The sequence below is a fragment of the Notamacropus eugenii genome, chromosome 1, assembly GCF_028372415.1.
Source record: "Notamacropus eugenii isolate mMacEug1 chromosome 1, mMacEug1.pri_v2, whole genome shotgun sequence".
Lineage (NCBI taxonomy): Eukaryota > Metazoa > Chordata > Mammalia > Diprotodontia > Macropodidae > Notamacropus > Notamacropus eugenii.
This window is the reverse complement of record NC_092872.1, coordinates 367,840,692-367,846,691: the sequence shown is the minus strand read 5'-3', so window position 1 is coordinate 367,846,691 and position 6,000 is coordinate 367,840,692.

Genomic DNA, 6,000 nt, shown 5'->3' with positions numbered 1-6,000 from the left:
TGGAGCAAAAGGGAAAATGAGGAAAGGAAGAAGGATTAGTATGTTGTGGATGAGTAACTGGTGGACAGAACCTTTTTCTCCCAGTGCTTTTCCTGTCCCTTAAAATTTGGGATTATCTTTTCATGATCAAGAGTTCAGTTCCCAATCTGTGATAAATAATTAGAGCCAGGATCATTGGATTATGGAAATGCAAGCTGAATGGACATTAAGAAATCATCTTATCCAACACCCACATTTTACAGATAAAAAGAAAGTTAGCCCCAGAAAGATTACTTTTTTCTTTAAGGATACAAAGGCAGTAAAAATATGTACTTGTATCCAAAGCCTCTAGCCAGAAAGCCATTCTCTTTTCAAAAGAACCAGCCTATAGTATTGGATTTCCTTTGCCTCCACCCACTGGTTGCTGAGAACTTCAACCTCCAAGTGTGGAAGAGGTCCCTTGGGGACTAGGGTCAGAATGAGTCACCAGATCACCAAATAGTTGGGGAAGGTAGAGTTGGGGCATAGAGAGTGACAGATTCATTGGTTTCAGTCTGAAAGACAGATAAGGAACTAAAGGCATGGAGAACTCTGACCAATGTCCTTAAGAATGTGCCCAAACATCTCAGGGGCACTAAGTGGTTTAGCAAAGCTCAGACTTGCCTGCAGGTATGAGGTATGGGGTGAGGGTGAGGGAAAGAATGAGTTTTTACCTCCCAAGGACCAGGGCTAAAATAGTCTTTGATGCCTCCTCCTCTCAATTTCTTCTTACCCTTTCCCTAGGATGACAAGACAAGGAGATCAAATAATATGGGGGAGAGACAGATGTTTGGGGCAGAACCTGAGGAAGGTGGAGCAGGAAAACCTCTCTCTGTGTTTTCCCCTGACATTGGTACAGCACACCCTAGTACATAGTTACCCTTCCAAGACATCAACCTCTAAAACTCCCAGACTAGCAATGAGAAGTGTCAGTAAAATTTTTTTAAAAAGTGAGTCAAAAGGAAATGAGACAAAAAGGTAAGTCAGTCAGAGGCAACCAGATAGACAGGGATTTCAACTCAGATGGAGAAAATCAGCTCCCTAACTACCTTCTCTTCATACTGGTCTTGCTGTTCTGGGCTCAACACAGCCCCAGTTATCTTCCCCACCTCCTTCTGCATGCCATAGACTCCCTTTTTAATTCTCTGTCTCTTTCTCCTCCTGCTTTCCCCTCAACTATATTTTCAGCCATGCCTCAATCCTCCCCCTATATGGCTTGAGTGGGAAAGTCTAAGGCCTGTATTCATAGCCAGGCCATGGACAGTGGAAAATTGTTTTACTTGGACCCATCTGCTCAGGCTTCCTCTACTGCATCTCTTAGGGTCCAAGGGCTGGGAGATAATGTTATAAGATATGGAACAGAAGACCAATCCATAAGTTAGTAGAGTCAATCAATCAACTAGCATTTGTTAAGTGTTTTCTTTGTGCCAGGTACTGTGCTGAATATTGAACATACAAAGAAAGGTAAAAAACAGTTCTTGCTCCCAAGGACAAAGAATTGCATCATATAATGTTATGTCTAAAAGATATGTTAGTGATCTAACAACTTATTTTACAGATATAAGAAACTGAACCATCTCATGGTGAAGTACCTTGTCCTCCCCCCGAGTCCCTACCTTTTTCTGTCAATCAGAAGCATGGCATAATGGTTAGAGAGTTGAACTTCGAGTCAGGAGACTTAGGGTTCAAATCCTGCCTCAGAAGTATACTCTCTTTGTGACCTAGGCAAATCACTTAACTTTTCTGAACCTCAATTTTCTCCTCTCTAAAGTGGGGATGATGACATTCTACCTCACAGGCTTATTCTAAAGATCAAACGCAATAACATATGTTAAGCACTTGACAAACCTACATACAATGATCCAAGACACTTCCAAAGGACCCATGATAAAAAATGCTGTGCTGAACTCTTAATGTAGATTGAAACATACTTTTTTCATTTTCTTCAGTTTTCTTACTTTTTAATAACATAACTAATGTGGAAATATGTTTTGCATGATATCACATGTGGTCCAGTCATTTTAATACATGTCCAATTCCTCATGATGAGTCTTCCTGATTCCAGGCCTGGCACTCTATCCACTGTACCACCTAGTTGCCCTCTGATCCTATAAACCAGAAGGGAACTTAGTGATCATAGAGGTCAAAAATAAAATAAAATGAAAGAACTTTTATTATGATTATGATCACCAGAGTCTGGACTACCATAATCTTCTGACTCTAAATATGTTTCCCATCCTGGGCGGGGACAATAGGATTTCATAGGTTGTAGATCTAGTACCATCTAGCCCAACCCCCTTCATTTTACAGATGAAATTAAGGCCCAAGAGAAATTAAATGACTTGCCCAAGATCCCAAGGGTAGTAAATGTCAGAAGCGGGATTCTCTCTCTGTGAAGAAATTTGGTTACAAGGCTCACAGGGTGGGGAGATAGAAAGAAGGAGGCTCTGAAGGACTGTGATTGTCATTTCCCAGCTGAGGATACAAGGGCTACAATCCTGGAGAAGGCTTGAGATCTTGAAATCCTGGTGCCAATGAGCTGGTCAGGGGCTGGGGATAAAGGTCAGGAGTAAGTGAACTACGTCCCTCCAGTTGTCACTGCTTTTCTGTAATGTGTTTGCTCTGACTCTTGGCCACTTTAACTCTCTTATTGATCCCTCCTCTCCCTTGTTTTATTAATATACAATTTTCTGTTTATGACTGAAAACTGGTGATAGTATACTTCTCTATCCTCCATACAGCTATGACTTCCTATCTTGAAGGAGGCAGGCCAAGAGTTAGCCTCAGTTCCTAACCCATGGTTACAAAAAAATCTTTAACAATAACTGTTTACTGATGCAAAGTGAAATGAGCAGAACCAGGAGAACATTGTACACAGCAACTGCGATATTGTATGATGATCAACTACGAATGACATTCTCAGCAACGCAATGATTCAGGTCAATTTTGAAGTAACTTATGATCAAAAATGCTATCCCCCTCCAGAGAAAGAACTGATGGAGTCTGAATGCAGATTAAAGAATTTCTTTCTTTTTTTCATGTGTTTTATTTTGTTTATGTTCTTTTTTGCAACATGAGTAATATGGGCATATGTTTTACATGACTGCAGGTGTATAATCTATATCAAAGTGCTTGCTTAATCAAGAGGGAAAGAGGGAATTTGGAAGACAGAAATTACAAAGAGTAGATGTTAAAAATTTACATGTAATTGAGGAAAAAAATGAAATAAAAATATTCTTTATAATTTTTAAAAATAAAATATACAGTGACATAAAACCCCCAACTCTGTTGAAGAAGGTTATGCAGGAAAGAGAAGATTTACCAGGGTTAATAAGCCATCTTTTATGGTTCCTTTCTCAGCATCAGTTTAGAGTTCATAAAGATTCCTAGCCATCCCTGCCTTCAGCCTCAGCCTCGAATTATCCTATCTCCCAGTTGGATAGACTTTGGGCCCAAACAATTAGCAATCTAAATCTCCCCTTGCTGTGGTCACCCCGTTGTTCCTGGTCCATTGAGTGAAGGCAGTGTGATCTTGCCCTGCTGTGTCAGAGCCCGCTTTTAGTACTTAAAGGTATCATGGATCTCCAAAAGGCAGGCTCTAGACAGTCAATTTTTCCAGTAAGAAAGAGGAGGGGCAGAGAAGGGAAGGGTCAGTGACATTGCAATTAACAAAGTTCAGAGAGGATATTATTCCCTCTTAATAGGTATTTAAGAATGGAAACTGAGATAATGAAAACAACTAACATTTATATGTATAAGATCATACATAGAACTAGAAGAGACCTCAGAGACTACCCATTCCAATTGCTTCATTTATACAAATGAGGAAACTGGGACCCAAGGATATTAATAAACTTGCTCATGGACAATCAGTAAACATTTGTTAAGCACCTACTACGTGCCAGGTACTGGGCTAAGTACTGGAGACGTGAAAAGAGGCAAAAGACATTCCCTACTCTCAAGGAACTCACAGTATGAGGAAAGACAACACACAAATATAAATAAAGCAAGAAATATATAGGATAAATAGGAAGTAATTAACTGAAAGAAGGCACCAGAGTTAAGAGAAAGCTTCTTGTAGAAGGTGGGATTTTAGTTGGGACTTCAAGGAAGCTAAGGAGGTCAGTGTTCCAGGTACGGGGGACACCCAGAAAAAATGCCCAGAGCTGAGAGATGGAATGTCTTAATTGTGGATCAGCCAGGAAGCCAGTGCCACTAGTTCAAAGAGTTTGTGTGTTGGGAAGTAAGAGTAAGAAGACTGGAAAGTAGGAGGGGGTTAGGTTATGAAGGGGTCTGAATGCCAAACAGAGAATCTTGTATTTGATCCTGGAGCAATAGGGACCCCCTGGAGTTTGTTGAGTATGGAGGTGACACGATTGGACCTACACTTATGGTTAAAAGGAGAATGTATTGGAGTGGGGAGAAACCTGAGGCAGGCAAACCTACCATCAGGTTATTGTAATAGTTCAGATGTGAGGTGATGAAGATCTGCACTAAAGTGATGATAGTGTCAGAAGAGAGAAGATAACATATTGGAGAGATGTTACAAAGGTGAAATCAACAGGTCTTGGTAACAGCTTGAATATGAGATATGTGTGTGTGTGGGGGGGGACAGTGAGGAATCCAGGATGATTCCTATGTTGTGAGCCTGAGGGAGGATGGTGTTGCCTTCCATAATAATAGGTAAGGTAGGAGTGGGGAGAAGGTTTAGAGGGAAAGATAATGAGTTCTGTTTTGGACATATTGAGCTTAGGATATCCACTGGGTATCCATTTTGAGATGTTTAAAAGGCATTTGGAGAGGCAAGACTGGAAATCAGAAAAGAGACTGGGGCATGATAGGTAAATATGAGAATCATCAGCATAAAGGTGGTAATTAAATCCATGAGAGCTGATGAAATCACCAAGTAAAGTAATAGAGGGAGAAGGGAAAAGCATCCATAACAGAACCTTGAGAGACACTAATCTGGAGGAGGATCCAGCAAAGGAGACAGAGAAGGTGCACTCAGATAGGTAAGATGAAAACCAGGAGAGAGCAGTGACCTGAAAACCTGGACACATAAATAGTAAACCTCAAATGTAGGATTTGAACTCAGGTCAGTGCTTTATATACATTTCACAATTATCTCCAATTACAGATGGAGCTGACTACATTTTCCCATTCAATTCAACAAACAAATGGAAAAAATTGAATTTAGATCTCTTAATGACATGACTAAAGTCCATTGTCCTCTCACTGTACTACACAAGTTATTTTGAGACTGACTATTGGGACTGACTGTTGACTTACCTCTATTCTCGCATCTATATCCTCCCTACCACACACCCAAGTAGAATATAAACTCCTTGAGGTCAGGGACTGTTTTATTTTGTCTTTATAGTGCCTTGCACATAGTAGGTATTTAATAAACACTTACTGAATTGAAAAAATCTCACCTTCTACAATAAACCTTTCCCAACTCCTCTCAATTCTAATGCCCTCCTTCTTTTAATGATTTCCTAGTTATCCTGTAGACAGCTTGTTTTTACATATGTTTGTGCTTATTGTCTCCCCATTAGATCACGAGCTGCTTGAAGGCAGGGGCTGTCTTTTGCTTTTTTTTATATCTCCAGTACTTAGCACAACGCCTGGCACAGAGCAGGCAACCAGTAAATGTTTACTGTTTGACGGATAGACTGAACTGAATTGACCTAAGAATCTGGAGAAGAGGACAAAGGATAGGACTTGGGGAAAAAGCTGCCTAGGGTCAAAGTTTTGTTAACTACGTCATAATGACTTTCTAATGTGGGTGAAGATAGATTTCTCTCTCTGTTTACTCAGGTCTTCATACCCATGCCCATCACAATCCTTCTCATTATTTTCCTCTCTCCATTCCCCCAAACTCTCTCTCTGTCTCTCTCTCTCTCTCTGTCTCTCTGTCTCTCTCTGTCTCTGTCTCTCTCTTTCTCACACGCGCACACACACACACACACACACACACAC